Here is a 17650-nt window from a genome sequence, read left to right as displayed (position 1 = left end):
AAATAGAGGCTCTAAAGAAGGAAGAACGACACTTGGGAACTGATCACGTTACCAAGAGGCAAAAAAACGTACGGTTGGCTATGGGTATATACCCTGAAACACAAAGCTGATGGCTCTATCGAGAGGGTTTGTCTTGTGGCGAAAGGTTTCACACAAACCTATGGATGGCATCGATTATCTCGAAACATTTTCTCCTGCAAACTCACAAAAATTCCATACGAGTCATTCTGTCAGTTGCAGCTAATGGATCTTGGTNGGCCTTTCTTCATGGAGACCTACACGAGTTTCTATTCGTCTTCCACCAGGGTTTCGAGCTCAAGGGGAGGAAGAGAAAGTTTGAAGGTGAAAAAAGGCGAGGGCCTCATATATCTCCTCGGCTCCTCTGGCTTGGTTCGAGATATGAAGGTTATGACGAAGATGGGTTTCCAAAGAAGGAATGCTGATCATTACATGTTCATAAAAAGGAAACAAGAGGAAACTACTATTCTCCTAGTGTACTCAGTTTAGAACTNGGTAGCGAAGCTAAAAAGGCTAGAAGCCGTAGGCGAAGGAGGCATATATGCTCACTAGACCGAAGGATTGATTATTCCACATCAACCAAGCTCCCTTTTTTGTCTGTCGCCTACATCTGCTAAAAAGCAATAGAAAGAAAAGGCATTAGTTAATCTTAGCTATTCATATTTCATCAACTCTATACTCTTGGAATTCCTTCATACGAGGATGGAAGTTTTCTTATCATCCCACAGTCAGAAAGCATTCCACTAATGCACCAAGCGAGGTAGGTTGGAAACGGTATGGATGAATCTAAGCTCATTCTATAGGTCTTGCTTGTGAGAAAAGTTGGAGAATAGACTGATGTAGCCATCCATTCCAAGTATTGGTCTAGGGACAATCAATCCGTAGTGACGGGAATGAAGTAATGATTTTATCAAGAGCAGTCAGATGAGCCTTCACGTCCGGTTCGGAGGGCGAGGCCGACCCTACTATCATTTATCATTATGCCTTTACAATCTGACTTGGTTTCACTCTATTTGTGACCTTACCTTTTCTTCCCCCATTTTCATTTCGTCGTTGAAGCTATCCCCTTGTCTTTTCCGTGATGTCAGGAGCTACACTTCTTGCGATCTTTGATCATTTTCTGTTTGCATTCGTCTGGAATTTGATTTCCCGGGTTGTTGAGAGTTCCAATTTGAGCATTATTATCTGGAATCTTCCGATATTCTAAATTAGCATGAGTTGAATCAAAACATATATGGGCTGGAAAGCTGCCTACCTGCGCAAGCCGAATAGATCTGATTTTCAGGCTCCCTATTCAAATCAGCATTCTCCATCCTCGTTGAAATTCCACAACTCCGTATGGGCTTGAAGCTGGTGCTCACGCAGAGCTTCTAGAACAGTCAGTCTCTACGTGTTTCAGATATTCCTCCCAGTCTTGCTATAAACCCTATCAATATTCTCCTATTTTGACTATAGTCACATCCTCGATAAAGAGTTATATGATCTCGGCTAATTTCAGTCAGTAGTGAAAGACGAAGACAGTATTCAATCTATCCCCTTCGTTCTGGAGTTCAGGACTGATTTTCTATGGTCTATTTTCCTTAAGCTTCAGCCCTCTTTAAGCTCTCTTCTAGGGAATTTTTGCTTGGTCTAGTAACAAGTCTCAATAAACTGCCTCAATCAGGCAATTCGTTAAAAAAGATATTTGATCGATCTGTCTTTCAATACTGACTCTTTTCCTCTTTTCTTTCTTATCTGTATTTCCTTAAAGAAAGAAAAGAAATATTTGACTGAGAACCCCTTATTAAGAACTTTGTGTCCTATCAAGCTTCTGGACTTTCAAGCTTTTGTTTCAGCGAGAAGAGAAGATACCCTCCTGAAAGAAGCCCTCAATCATCCTCAGTGGAAGAAAGCTATGATAGAAGAAATAGAGGCTCTAAAGAAGGAAGAACGACACTTGGGAACTGATCACGTTACCAAGAGGCAAAAAAACGTACGGTTGGCTATGGGTATATACCCTGAAACACAAAGCTGATGGCTCTATCGAGAGGGCTTGTCTTGTGGCGAAAGGTTTCACACAAACCTATGGATGGCATCGATTATCTCGAAACATTTTCTCCTGCAAACTCACAAAAATTCCATACGAGTCATTCTGTCAGTTGCAGCTAATGGATCTTGGTCACTGCATCAGCTCGATGTAAAAAAGGCCTTTCTTCATGGAGACCTACACGAGTTTCTATTCGTCTTCCACCAGGGTTTCGAGCTCAAGGGGAGGAAGAGAAAGTTTGAAGGTGAAAAAAGGCGAGGGCCTCATATATCTCCTCGGCTCCTCCGGCTTGGTTCGAGATATGAAGGTTATGACGAAGATGGGTTTCCAAAGAAGGAATGCTGATCATTACATGTTCATAAAAAGGAAACAAGAGGAAACTACTATTCTCCTAGTGTACTCAGTTTAGAACTATTCATTCACAAACAAGTCAGTCTATTATATTAGTCAGAAAGGCAGCTAGTAAGCAAGTCGAGTAAGACAGCTATTATTATATTAAGTCGAGCGAGCTTTCGCTAATACTACTAATCAAAGGAAAAGCTAAAGTCATAATGAGCATAGAGATGATAGGCGCTTATCCATGAGCTCGGTAGTCTTCCTTAAAACCGCTACCTATTCTTGAACTGAAAGCGGTATGCTTGCGAAGAGCGGGATTTCTGGTCGAGACGTGTTAATGAAATCCCGTGAAACTCTCGTTCATTCTGTGAATAAATAGAGACAGACTATTGCTACGATTTCGAACGTCACTTCGGGATCAACCTCAATGAATTATGGCGTAACGGGCTTGGTATAGATCTGTAGCCTGCTCTGGGTCATTAACCGAAACTAGAACTAGGCATGGAAAAACTTGATCAACGTCCTCCTCTCCTGAACTGAACCTGAACCGGAACAGAATGCAAGGCAAGAAGAAGAATAAGATATTCCTTTCTTTACAGGGGAGTAAATGAATGAAAGAAGGAACTCTCCTATCCGAGTTTCCAGTTCAAGAATAAAGGGAGAATCTAATGAAACAAGAATGATCCTGAACTACTGAACGAACCTGATTGAACAGGGTAAACAGGACTATTCTTCTTTCACGATATGCCCTTCCCCTATTTCTTCTTTGTAACCTCGGTCTCACTGCTACGCACCTTTCCGATTCATTCGAGTTCACTGTAAGGCGAAATGAAAGATGAATTCGAGTTTAACAGGACTATGACTTCTGAACCTGAACCGATATGACCTGAACTACTTAACCTTCCCCTATTTATTCTTGAACTGGAAAAAAGAAGAAAGATGAATGAGAGAGCCAGAACAGGAAGGAAAGACGAAACTCAAGATTCTAGAGAGCATATTCTCTCGTGGACCTGAAAGTGTTGAAAGGAAAGACGAAAGATGAATGAGACTGAACTGTAAGTCAAGACTCAAGATTAATTCGAGTTTACAGTGAAATCAGGGAGAGTCAAGACTGAAATCAAGATTAATGAGAGTAAACTCCTGACCCTGAGCCTTCAAACACGACACAAACTGTAAACTCCTTCCTGCCTGCCTGGACTGTGACTTCTACTTCTGAACCTGATGGAACTCCTTCTTCCGATATTCCCGTTATTGTGAGTTATTCTTTCACTCACTGTAAACACTATTCATTCGAGCATATTCATGGACTCTCCCTGAACTATCAAAGATCAATACTCCTTATGACTGAGACAGATTGAACTCGGTAAACTCCTTTTCCTTCAGTTCTTGTTCTTTTCCTTTAAAGACAAGGTAAAGCCGCTACCGTTAATTCATGGACTCTCTATTCTTTCACAAGGTAATTAGGAAGAAAAGACTCAACGAAAGATGCATTCTCCTTTACCTATTTATTCCACCACGTAAACAAGTCAAGACGAAACACGGACTCCTCGCCCATTTTTTAGGCCATTTCACAAGGGAAAGCCGAAACTCAAGATGAATTCTTTAACTAATCTTTCTCCTCACTTACTCCTGAACCTTTTCCTGATTGAACGAGGGAGGTAAATAGGCTTGCTTCGCCCCTTGTTCCGTTATTGTGAGTTATTATCAGTGATTGTGAACCTCTCCCTTCAACCACTCTTTGTCTCTCCCTCCTGTAAGAAAGAAGCAAGAATGAGACTGAACATTCATGATCCTGAACCTGTCGGTAAAGCTGCCTGCTTCGCTCCTGAACTACTGAACCTGAACCTATTTATTCTTTTCCTTCTTTCCCGAACTGTAAAGAAAGAAGCAAGAATGATCCTTCACCTTCAAACACTGAAAAAGAAGATGAGACTGAACTTCTCTCCCTATTTATTCTTTCATTTCCCAGGGTAAAGCAGCTAATCTAATTCATGGACTCTACCTGAACCTGATTGATCTAGGTAATGCATTCGGAAAAAAAGACTCAACAAGTAATGATCCTTCACTCCGGCTTCTTCACTCCTTTATCTTTCTCCTTTATAGTTCGAGCTAGAATCAAAGGAAAGACTCAACAAGAATTGAATTCGAGTTCACTACTTCACGATCCATCTTTCACCTATTGATTCAAACACTGTAAACTCCTTCCCCTTCCCCTGATTTGACAAAGAAAAAGAGAAATACTCCTTCCTTATTCATGAGAGCATATTCTCTCCTTCTTTCTCTCCTGACCCTGAACCTCGTAAACTCGGTAAAGCTATTCCATTGCTTGCCCCTCTCCAACAAGTCAAGACGAAAGAAGAATGAGACTGATTTCACTCTTTTACAAGAAAGAATAAGAAATCCTTCAAAAACTCGGTAAAGCTAGAAGAAGAACCTGAACCTAAACCTCTATGACCTGACCAAAAGCTCCTATTGATGAATGGGACTGAACCTAGTTATTCTTTACAGGAGAGTAAATTCATGAAAGACGAAAGATGAAACAAAGAGCTACTGAACCGGAAGGAAAGGGAAGCGACTGAACAGGACTAGAAATACATGAAAGAAAGAGACTGATTAAAAAGCAAGACAGACAAGACAAGATGAATGAGCCAGATTGAACGAGGTAAAAGAAAGTGTTGAAAGGAAAGACGAAAGATTCCTTCTCCTTCACTCCTCTAGAATAGGTTAAATCAGGGACATGAGAGAATATGCTTTACCTACCTTGTGAAAGAAGGATTGAATATGCTCAACTCTTCCCTATGTATTCTTGAACCTATTCATTGTCGGAAGTCAAGACTCAGGAAGAATGAAACTTGACAGTGTAAGGGAGAAGAAAATGAAAGATGAATGAGACTGTACAGTAAGGAAAGACGAAACAGGAAGGAAAGACTCAACAAGACCCATTCTCCTCTCCCTACCGGTCGAGCAGCTTCGCCCCTTTACAGTGAAAGAATCAATTCAGGGACAGGAAAGAGACTGAACTCCTTTTTTTACAGTGAAAGAAAGAAGGGAGACTCCTTATGAATTCTCCTTCTCCTCCTTCTCAAATTACTTTCTTCATTCTCCTGTAAGGACCATTGATTATTTATTTGATGCTCCATATAACTGTAAAGTTTCGTAAGAGCTTTTTCACTAACAGCTGCATAGGAAATTCATTCTTTTGATGCTCCATATAACTGTCAAGTTTCGTCAGAGCTTTTTCACTAACAGCTGCTGCTTCAATTCATTCTTTTTATGCTCCATATAACTGTAAAGTTTCGTAAGAGCTTTTTCACTAACAGCAGCTGCTTCAATTCATTCTTTTGATGCTTCATATAACTGTAAAGTTTCGTTAGAGCTTTTTAACTAACAACAGCTGCTTCAATTCTTCTTTTGATGCTCCATATAACTGTAAAGTTTCGTCAACCTTAGGTAATGAGGCAGGATGAGAAAAAAGAGAAGCGACTGAACCTTCCCCGGAACCTCTATTCCCTTCCCTTATTGAATGAAGGAGGTAGTAAAGCTAGAATCAGGACCTGAACCTTAACTTGAACCTTGATTTATTAATTAACCTTTTCTGAACCTGATTTCACTCTTTGCCTCTCCCTCCTGTAAGAAAGAAGCAAGAATGATCCTTACCTCCTTGTTCACCTCTCCCTATTTATTCTTTCATTTCACTCGGTAAATAGGTCAAGCTATTTTAGGGTCTCATTGTTTCGCTCCTCTCGCTACTTACTCATTCCCCTTCTTTCTTGAAGAGTAAACTGGGAATCTTAGCTCTGATCTTGATCCTTAATGAGAGTGAACTCCTACACCTATTGATTCTTTCTCCTTCACTATTCTTGAACAAGGTCAAGCTCCTTCACCTTTCTTTTGACGATATTCCCTATTTGTCATTGAGCAAGGTAACCTCCTAAACTACTGAACAAACTCGGTAAATGGGTGTTCAGTATCAGTAGCTCTTTTCTTTATTGAACGAACTGTGAATGAGGACTCAACTCAAGATGAATTATCCTTTTCTTCCTATTTATTCTTTCGCTCGGTTTCACTATTCGAGGAGGTAAAGTCGCTAATTCATTTACTACCCCTTGTCAAAGAAGAAGAAGGATGAATTCTCCTGAATAGGAAGTCAAGACGAAACCTCAAACACAACCTTTACCGGAAACAAAAGAATAAGAAATCCTGCAAACACGGGGTAAACTAGAGGATGATTCTTGAACTCGGGTTGAACTATTCAAACACTGGGCTTCTCTCCTTCACCCATTTATTCTTTAACTGTAAACAAAGACTCAACCTAAGCAAGATGAATTCTCCTGACCTACTGAACCGAAAGAAGAAGAAGAGAATGAATTGATTGAAGACTCAACTCAAGACTCAAGATTCATTCGACTGAACTACTGAACCTTTTCCTTCCTCATAAACTATTAGTCTACTTCTCTCCTTCGGCTCTAAACTGCTTGCTTGGTTCTTGATCCTTCACTTTTCTTTGACTCTATGTTCTTTCTCCTTCCCCTTTCTTTGACTCTATTCCCTGAACCTCGCTCCTTCCCCTCGGGCTTCTATTTCTTTATTCTAGTACTCGATAAATAGATAGAATAGGTCTTTATTTGTTTGTTTGATTAAACTCGGTCTGTTCTCTTTCTCCTTATGAATCAAGTCAAGACTCAAGAAGAATGAGACTGTACTACTTCCCCTGAATCTCTCCAACTCGGTAAAGCAATTCCATTTCCTGAACCTCGGCTTCTTCTGCTTTCAAGACTCAACAAATGCAAGAAAGAGAAGCTCACTCCTTTTCCTTCTTTCACAAGGTAAATAAATGGGTTGAAGAAAAGAAGAATCAAATGAATGAGACTGAACAGTAAGGAAAGCCGAAAGAGAGTTTCGAACGGAATCACTTGTTCTTTCTTGAACTCCTTCCCCGATATGCCCTTGCCTTATTTATTAAGGTAAACTGTAGGATGATTCTTTCTTTGACTCTCCTGTAACAAAGATTCATTCGACAGAACTCAATCACTTGTCCCTTCTTTAACTCCTGAACATGTCCAACTCGGTAAAGTGGCTTGGCCCATTCATTCACCTATTTATTCTTTCACTGCTTGCTTCTCTCCTCTGCCTGCGAGTCTCACAATTCCATTGCCTCTCTGTCTTAGTTCTAGCTTTGTTTGTTTCCCTAATTTCTGGAGGTAAATAGTAAGTAGTCTTTCTCCTTCACCTATCCAACTTAGAATCTTAGCTCTGATCTTTCTTCTCCTTTCTTTCACTCTTTTACTCGGTAAATAGAATAGAATAAATAGGTGTTTGATTGAACGAACTGTAAACAAGGGTTGAACTACTTCCCCTGAACCTGTATTCCCTTGCCTTCTAGGTCTCTTTCTTCCTGAACCGATATGACCTTCAGTTCTTGTTCGCGTTAGTTATTCTTTCAGGAGGTAAAGCACTTCGTATTGAATGGACTCTCCCTTCAAATCCAGACAGTAACCGAAGAAAGACTCAAGAGTTTACGAACTGAACTCAATCACCTTCACTCGATCTATTCTCTTTGCTTTTCTTTCCTCTTGCTCCTTTTCCGATATGCCCTGACCTGATGAACCTTATACGATATTCCCTTGCCGAGCTAGCTTTCTTTTATTCCCTTCAAACACTCTTGAATTAAGGAAGTCAAGACTCAAGCAAGATTCATTCTCCTTCACCTCATAAACTTAGTCTTTGTCTTCTCTCCTTTTCCGATATGACCCCTTCCTATTGATCTTGAATTGTAAACACTCAACTCAAGACTGAACTCAAGCAAGATTCATTCTTTAACTTCTCTTTCTCCTAGCCCTACTAACTCCTTCCCCTTTGACTGATTGAACTATAAACTCCTTTTCTGATATGCCCTGACCTGAACCTTATACTTAAATACCTGACCGGCTCCTATTGATTCTTGATCCTTATTCATCAAGTCAAGACTCAACAAGAATGATCCTTCACCTCTTTATTCTTTCACTCGGTTCTATTCTAAATAGGTAGGTCTTTCTTTGTTTGTTTCTTTAAGTCAGGTTTAAGGAAAAATGAATTCTCTTGAACTACTGAACCTCTATTCCCTTCGCTACTTCACCTGACAGGATATTAAAGAAAAGAAAAAGAAACCGAAACCCTCAGCTTTGCTCATTCACTATTCTTGAATAAGGACAAGCTTCTTTTCCTATTTATTCTATTATATTTTGATTCTATTACATTACCTTCACTATTCTTGAACAAGGTAAAGCATATGAACCTATTTCTTCTTTTCCTTCTTTCACTGTAAACCGAGAATCTTAGCTCTGGCTTTGATATTGATCCTTAATGAGAGATATGTTATTGTGAGTTATTATCAGTTCTAGTTTGTTATTCTTTCACAAGGTAAATAGGTGACGTAACTCTTTCTTTTCTTTCACTCAGTAATGAGGAAGTCAAGACTCAAGCGAAAATCGGGAATGAGATTCTTTCACTTGGTAAAGCTATTTTCATTCTCCTGAACCTGATTGAACAAGGTCAAAGAAAAAGATCAAGGTAAGACTCAACATTAATTCGAGCATATTCTCTCTTTCTCCTATTGATTCTTGAACCTATTCTGTAACCTCTGTCTCTTTGCTTTTCTTTCCTCTCCTCTTCTCGTCTCAAAATTCCATTTCCTGAACCTCTACTCTATTCCCCGAGCTACTGAACCAGAACCCATTTATTCTTTCACTCTTTCACTCAGTAAAGCAATTTTCATTGAAGAACCTGAACCTGTATTCCCTTCACTACTTCACCTTCACCTTCTTTCACTCCTGAGCCTATTCTATTGATGGATGGATTCTTCTTCTTCTTCTTTCACTCTTTATACTCGGTAAGATAATCGCTTGGAATTCCAAGTTGAGACAAACACTATGTTTAACCTGCCCTCCTTTTCTCCACTTCTCTTCGATCGACTTCGTACCTTCCCCACAGTAGTTTTTCCCAACTTAACCAACCTTATCCTTATGGTTACTCCTTTTGTTATGGATATCGGCGGTATTGGTTTAGCTGTCGTAATGCACTAACTCTATATATCTATTCGAGATGTCACAATCCATCTGCATAAGACATTCGAGAGCTTTGAGTCAAGTCCCTTTTCAGTTTCTTTATTGGGTGGGCCGATTCAAGCTTTCAAAGATGGAAGACAGGCAAGCCTTCTTATTAATTTCTTAATGACCTGACAAAATTCCAACCGTTTTAATTCCCGTTCTTAATCAGGGGGTTAGTCTGGGTCTAAAGAGTTAGATGTTGCCAGCTGTCTCCCTTTAGCCTTCGGGCATCAATGTCAGTAGTATAGATGTCAAAGCTATACACTTCTTTGATTTAAGAGTCAATCAATTCCTTATACTACAGTATTTCCAAAGGAAGGTAGTGTGACTCTTCACTTAAAGGAGAAGGCCACTTTGAAGGTTGGTCTTTTAAGCCTCGGGCGGAATCACCCGTCTCTTTTAAACCAGGCTGCTCTAATCAAAAAGGAATTCTTCCAACTATATGCTATTCCCATCTGAGCTGGTCGTATGTATTTGTGGCCCTATTATCCTGTCTAAGGTATAAGGGAGCCTCGAGACTCTTTCAATGAAGTTTATCCTCCCATCTATCTCGTTGAATGAAGAAGGCTGAGAGTGTGTAGCGAAGGATATTGGGATAGGTCAAGTTCCAGTAGGGATCGGATCCTTGTATCCTGCTAGTGAGTCCTTCCACCTGAGAATCAAATAAAGTCTTTTCTGTTAAAGCTCAGTAAACCTTTGTACGATACATCTTGCTCTTGTTTTGTTCGATCAAATCAAACCTGCTACCGAAAGAACTTACCCTTTCTTTAGTAATGAGGGTATACCTTTCGTCATCTTTTTTCGCCATGAGTGCCCCACAGTGAGTGGTCAAGAGCCCAGATGTACAATAGAAATGGGTGTCCTTTGAAAAGACTATGTTGGCGGCTGGGAACTCTCTGGTTGCCATACATTCCTCATGAACTTGACTGACTCTTTTTCCCTTTCCCTTTAGCTTCAACCCGACTTCATTTAAGTGACAGTCTTCTAGACTTCGAGAGAGCTTTGACTATTGCCTTATGGTTTTAGGAGAAAGACGTAGCAGTTTGTACATTTAAATTTTGGCAGGAATAGTGGCCAATTGAGTCACCAAGTGACAGTCGAACGGTTCGTTCAGACCAGGTGGATTGCTCCCTCTGGTGAGCTCTTTTATTTGTAGGGGCTTTAGAGGTTCTGCCAACCTCCTTAACACTTATGTGCATGTAATCACAGTGGTAATTGATTCCCGACCACCTTCCCTTATCGGGGGAGAGAAAGTCCGCCCTCCTCATTAGGAGCCTACTCGGAATTCTTGACTGCATTTGCTTCCTCTTTTGTGACGAGGACGGGTCCGACCTCCTCTTGTTCTACCCTTCCTGAATCTTTCTCAGCAACAACCATGTGGCAGATCCCCATAGCACCAAGGGACCTGTGGTCTGGCCCTGAGCCGTGGTATTTGAAGAAAGGCTGGCTTCCCTATTCTACGAGGATGGATTCCCAGACACGCCTTCCACTACTAGATGGAAGACTAAGAAGAAAGCAAAGTCAACCTAAATTCAAGGCTTCGGGGATGGCGCTAAACCTGCAACCACATTCACTCGATCTACAACTTCTCAGACATCAACTGAGGAAAGAACGAAAAGGGATTCCTTCCTTCTTTTCTTTTACTGAGGGGAGTTAAAGAGTCTCAAGACTAAGCCAATGCCCCTTCCACGACTAAGACACAAACGAACCAGGCCACTAGGGGTTCTTACATGAGAATTGATTACCTTCAGGCCGACTAGTTGCATTAGTCAAACTTACACGCTACCTCTTCGCTTCCTCATGGAAGAAAAGAAGGAATAGCAAATTATGCAATTACCGATTCGACTGCTTGAACTGCTTTTCCTTCCTAGAGTCGAAGCCATATATCCATATATTCAGTATGGGATAGACTTCGTCTCTTTATTGACTTCTAAATGTCCTCTTTATGTTCCCACTTCCTATAACTTATAACTAGTGCAAGCCCTGAGGCTAGGAAGTAGAAGTAGTCTTCTTACTACACCGCCCGAGTTTTAAGCATCAACTCTTAACTGATCACGTGGGAACATAGGAAGGAAAAGTTTAGAAAGCCAAATCACTTCCCCATTGGATTCACGGCCAAATCCTTATCAAGTCTTTTACCTGTAGTAAATCTATTCCAAAATCGGGGATACCATATCTCTGACTTCCATAGGCTAAATTTCCTACACCCAAATGGGAGACAAACAAAGAGTTCCCCATCTCTCCAGCATCATCTAAGGCAGGCCTGGAAGCAGCTGTTGAATTAACTAAAGTGGGATCCGGTCTGTAAGGAAGTTAGTTAGTCTAATTGACACAAGCCTATTTTGAGTCTTCGTGACCTGCTTCAGTCCTCTATCAGACAGTTAAGAGGCAATGGTTGAGGTGACTGTTCAATTGTATGATTTAGATTTATGGCCTTGACTTTGAATGAGAAGGGAGGAATGAATCTCTTTCAAATAGCAGGCCTACTGGATTCGTCTTGTTTTCTATTCTCCCGTCCTTTCCCCCTAGCTATCTCCTGAGGTAAGTAAGGACTATAGTTAGAGTCAGGGGCGTACCGATGAGTTAATTGATGAGCTAAGGCTGCTTAGACTTTTAGAGTTTCTCACTAACTAAGATATTGATGTTGCTGATTTCATCCCGAGTTGAAGAGTGAAGTAGCCACGGGCTAATTAACATTTCATATTTCAGGCTATTCGCAACTGAGCTAACGCCAAACATCCCTAGTAAGAAAGATTGAATCATGGTATAGGCTGCTTGAGAAGAGGCTCCATATCTATATCATTAGAAGTATATGAAGATGAAGTAGAGGTAGTCGATCACCAACCCAACTCTTCACCCCCAACCGGGCATGGCAAAAGGCTCTCTTAACTAGATGAAAGTGCCAGCAAATTACTTATATTCTATTTCTAGTATTTAGTAGTAGTATATAGTATTAGTCAGAATACCCCCAATAAATGACGGGTAAACTGTGTGTATCAAATTAGCTTTCTCGGGATGCGCTTTAGCTCCAAACTTTGGTCTTAGAAAAGAACCTTGCATCGGGCTTTAGCCACATCAAAGGAACGAAGGTTAGAGGCCAAAAAACAAGGCTGAAGGGTATTTACTCTTTCTATAGCAAAGGTAGCTCGTACGACAGGTTACAGATGGCAAATAAAAGAAAATATCCATGCAAACGGGAACGATCACGTTTTGCACTTTCTATCATTACTTATATTTGATATTATAGGGCAGATAAAGAGTGAATTTACAAAATTGTGAGTTCACCGATTCTGGGACTTAGTGACTCTACTTTGAATCCTTTGAATCCAAGGCAACCGAAGGAAGCTCTTTAAATGGGGGCATGGCGTACAAGGAGCGAGAGTCCTTTTCCCATCCTCTTCCAATAAATAGAAATAGTGAAATGCAAATTTACACAAGATTCGTATCTTCTTTCCATTCCAACGGAGAGGGCTTTATCGGAAGCTTTGGTAGCTGTAGCTAGGTTTCTACATGTGGTAGCTCCACTTAGGACTGAAAGTCGAGTGATACGTGGAGGAAGTGGGATTGAATGACAAGGAGAGGAAAGTAGTGGAGCGATAGGATTTCTTTGATACGGGCTCTTTCTTTATTGCTGTCTAACGCCTTTTCTGATCATTAGATGGAAGATTCAATTCTCATCATTAAACGTTGTTGGTTTATCAGTCAGAATCTCGTGGGATCTAGTCCATGAAAGACCTCTCTCCCTACCTCTCCTCTGCTTCTCCTGTTTCCGCTTACGCTGCTTTTCGTGCAACTGTAAGAGCTTAGTTCTCCTCCAATGCTTTTCTAAGACTGCCTCCACGGGGGATTTGTTAAGAGCTCAAATTGGTTGCAGCATTACTATCTATAAATTCTCCCTCACTAAAGAGCATAGAAGAAAGATATTAAACAACCATTCTTCTATTAATATTCCAAATTCTTTTGCATGAAAAAAGTAAGTGGTCAATACTCCCCTCTGTCCTAAAAGGAGGATTTCAGGGCAAGAAAGTGCCTATTTAGCCTACTTACTGCTTGACCTACTTACTGAATGCTGAATGCCAAAGCAAGGAAAGACGATATTCCATAGCTTCTGCTTATCCTCGCTTGCCCACCGCTTAGCACGCATACATGTGATTCTTCTTCTATCGGATTAGTAAGCCAAAACAACCCGATGAATCTTTTGTATCGAACGAAAGCCTCATATCCCCTAGCGGAAGCCTTATCCCGTGGAGTCGGCTCTTCCATAAAAGCAGAGTTTACAATATGTATATGTATAGTAGTTTACTAAGAGAAAAGAGGAGCTCGCCAAGCAGAGGTAAGTCAACTACTTAACTAGTCCGGAGCAATGTCCCTATGCTATCTTCCTGTATCGAGGCAAGTCTGCTATCTTCGCCTCGTTGTCTGCTTAGTCTTTCTTTTCTTGACAAGAGAAAATCAATCCTTCCCGACGGTATTCCACAATTTCTTTTGTGGCTGGCTCTAGGTTATTTCAAAAAGAAAGAAAAAAAAGAGAGTGAAAGGGTCGACCGTTAAGGGATCTCTTTGACATTATAATGAAGAGAAGATTCTTCTATACCTCGCGACATACATGTAATATGTAGAAGTCTCTATAGTGTAAGGGATCTCTTTTTCTTATAACTGCTGTTGTAATTCCTGTATTATATTATATATTCTAAGTCAGAGGCAATAGAAGATTCCATTTTATAACCCTATTAAATCAAGCCCTCACTTGTGTGACGGAACGTAGTAATTCGCCCCAAAAGTGTTGATATATATAGCTAATCTAAGTGGATGACTTTCAGGTTGTTCTTCGGCGGGGAGAGAACGAATTCTTTGTTTAAAGCATGTGACCTTTGGGTGACTTGTATCAGAAGACGAGTTAGCCTTCCTTCAGATAAAGATATTANTAAATGGGGGCATGGCGTACAAGGAGCGAGAGTCCTTTTCCCATCCTCTTCCAATAAATAGAAATAGTGAAATGCAAATTTACACAAGATTCGTATCTTCTTTCCATTCCAACGGAGAGGGCTTTATTGGAAGCTTTGGTAGCTGTAGCTAGGTTTCTACATGTGGTAGCTCCACTTAGGACTGAAAGTCGAGTGATACGTGGAGGAAGTGGGATTGAATGACAAGGAGAGGAAAGTAGTGGAGAGATAGGATTTCTTTGATACGGGCTCTTTCTTTATTGATGTCTAACGCCTTTTCTGATCATTAGATGGAAGATGAAATTCTCATCATTAAACGTTGTTGGTTTATCAGTCAGAATCTCGTGGGATCTGGTCCATGAAAGACCTCTCTCCCTACATCTCCTCTACTTCTCCTGTTTTCGCTTACGCTGCTTTTCGTGCAACTGTAAGAGCGTAGTTCTCCTTCAATGCTTTTCTAAGACTGCCTCCACGGGGGATTTGTTAAGAGCTCAAATTTGTTGCAGCATTACTATCTATAAGTTCTCCCTCACTAAATAGGATAGAAGAAAGATATTAAACAACCATTCTTCTATTAATATTCAAAACTGATTCTTTTGCATGAAAAAAAGTAAGTGGTCAATACTCCCCTCTGTCCTAAAAGGAGGATTTCAGGGCAAAAGTGCCTATTTAGCCTACTTACTGCTTGACCTACTTACTGAATGCTGAATGCCAAAGGAAGGAAAGACGATATTCCATAGCTTTTGCTTATCCTCGCTTGCCCACCGCTTAGCACGCATACATGTGATTCTTCTTCTATCGGATTAGTAAGCCAAAAAAACCCAATGAATCTTTTGTATCGAACGAAAGCCTCATATCCCCTAGCGGAAGCCTTATCTCGTGGAGTCGGCTCTTCCATAAAAGCAGAGTTTACAATATGTATATGTATAGTAGTTTACTAAGAGAAAAGAGGAGCTTGCCAAGCAGAGGTAAGTCAACTACTTAACTAGTCCAGAGCAATGTCCCTATGTTATCTTCCTGTATCGAGGCAAGTCTGCTATCTTTGCCTCATTGTCTGCTTAGTCTTTCTTTTCTTGACAAGAGAAAATCAATCCTTCCCGACGGTATTCCACAATTTCTTTTGTGGCTGGCTCTAGGTTATTTCAAAAAGAAAGAAAAAAAGAGAGTGAAAGGGTCGACCTTTAAGGGATCTCTTTGACATTATAATGAAGAGAAGATTCTTCTATACCTTGCGATATACATGTAATATGTAGAAGTCTCTATAGTGTAAGGGATCTCTTTTTCTTATAACTGCTGTTGTAATTCCTGTATTATATTATATATTCTAAGTCAGAGGCAATAGAAGATTCCATTTTATAACCCTATTAAATCAAGCCCTCACTTGTGTGACGGAACGTAGTAATTCGCCCCAAAAGTGTTGATATATATAGCTAATCTAAGTGGATGACTTTCAGGTTGTTCTTCGGCGGGGAGAGAACGAATTCTTTGTTTAAAGCATGTGACCTTTGGGTGACTTGTATCAGAAGACGAGTTAGCCTTCCTTCAGATAAAGATATTAGGCAGGATGAAATTCCCCTTACCATGTCTTCCTCAGAAGAACTCTGAATTTAGATATTACTAGTGTATAGCATTAGCATTCATTAAGTCACCCAAAGCATGTGACCTTTGGGTGACTTGTATCAGAAGACGAGTTAGCCTTCCTTCAGATAAAGATATTAGGCAGGATGAAATTCCCCTTACCATGTCTTCCTCAGAAGAACTCTGAATTTAGATATTACTAGTGTATAGCATTAGCATTCATTAAGCTATATATGTTTTGAAAAGCTAGCGCCAAAAGTTTGATTAAAGTCAATGTTTGGCTAAGATCGTTTCTGAAAGCTCGAGAGTACACTAAGGGAGATTTCCTTAGAACTTTAGAAGCAACTAATTCAATTGACAAAAATAGAAGCTTACATGGAAAGCACCTCTCACTCTTTTTGATGAGCCAGTTATCCTCGACTCTGATTAGGTATATTCTAGTATATTGAGAATCTGAAAGCAGGAGATCCTTATTTAGAGTTCATTCTTTACAGCTTACAGAAGAAAAACAAGTTGTAATTCCCTAGTTAAGCAAGGCTTAGTATCGGTATCCTAAATTAGGATAAATAGCTTATTAGAGGTTGGGGAAGGGAAAGAGAATTAGGCAGTCAAATGCAAAAATGAAAAGAACTCTCAGCTAATTAACTGGTACAAAAGAAAAAGATAGGGATGGAATCCATTCGCTTAGCTCGTATTCTTTTATTTCACTTGCATGGAAAGCTACTATTGAATTATAGATGTAGATAAAGGATATAATTCTTGGTTTACCTTGGTACTAGCAACTTTACAAGCAGGAAAGAAAGAGTCGATTCGTTAGGAGCAGGTTTTGTTTGAAATACCCGAAAGAGGATGAATGCCTAATGCTAATTCGGAACTGGTTGGTATCGTTAATAGTTGATAGTTGCTGGATAGGGATAGGAAGGAACTCCACTCTTTTATCCGAAAATCGAAAAAGAAAACCTGGAAAGAAGAGAAAGTGCTAGCATCAATGGCCTGCCAGTTTATCCGACTTGCTTTGAAATTCCTTTAACTGTCAGTCAACCAGTTGATAGCTGCTAATTTAGCCAAGGTTCTATTTAAAGCTAGTTACGTATGTACGAAAGTTGAAGCTGAACGATGGACTGTAAAGTGAAAGTTTAAGTAATGCTTTCAAGCGAAGGCTATCATTGACAGATAAGGGAAGATCCGACACCGAAGAGGAATTAACAGAAACAGATATTCTCAGATGCGCGTTAGCGGCTTAATAACCGTGGACTGCATTAAAGCACGGGGACTTGGTAGGACAGCATGGGATGGCCCTTCTTGAACTAACCGGAAAGAAGTAAAGAAGTACAGGTTTTCTTGCTAGGTTCGATGAAGTTTGAGATGATGCAATTTCAACATTGACAAAAAAGAAAGACTAGAGAGAAAATCTCTGTGGTTGTTTATAAACGCTGCACGCTCCTTAAAGAAAAGTCGTTGCTTGCCTATCTCAGTAGGAAATTGGAACAGTCTCCGATTTCAAAGGCGAAGCTGCTACTACGTTCGGTTCGAAAGCCGAGGTCGCCCCTATCACTGGTGAAAGAAGCAAGACTCGGTCCAGTTCTAAGGCCTAAGGCTAAGTCCAGAAAGGCGAGGTGCTGCTTCCAAGCGGAGGTTCTAGCATGCCTTACTAAAAGAGTAAG

General features: G+C 40.3%; 1 long non-coding RNA gene across 1 annotated transcript in view; it reads right to left on the bottom strand.

The window, feature by feature from the left end:
- Positions 1 to 16451, bottom strand: part of LOC111486549 — a 17945-nt gene extending 1494 nt beyond the window's left edge. Inside the window, exons 1-2 of the long non-coding RNA XR_002718900.1 lie at positions 16362 to 16451; positions 8162 to 8165 (exon numbers count right to left, since the gene is read on the bottom strand). This is a non-coding gene — a long non-coding RNA (uncharacterized LOC111486549). The remainder of the gene's footprint in view (positions 1 to 8161; positions 8166 to 16361) is intronic.
- Between the last annotated feature and the right edge of the window lie 1199 nt (positions 16452 to 17650).

Source organism: Cucurbita maxima, unplaced genomic scaffold (assembly GCF_002738345.1).
Source record: "Cucurbita maxima cultivar Rimu unplaced genomic scaffold, Cmax_1.0 Cma_Scf00011, whole genome shotgun sequence".
NCBI classification, from domain to species: Eukaryota; Viridiplantae; Streptophyta; class Magnoliopsida; order Cucurbitales; family Cucurbitaceae; genus Cucurbita; species Cucurbita maxima.
This window is presented reverse-complemented; position numbering and strand designations above follow the sequence as displayed.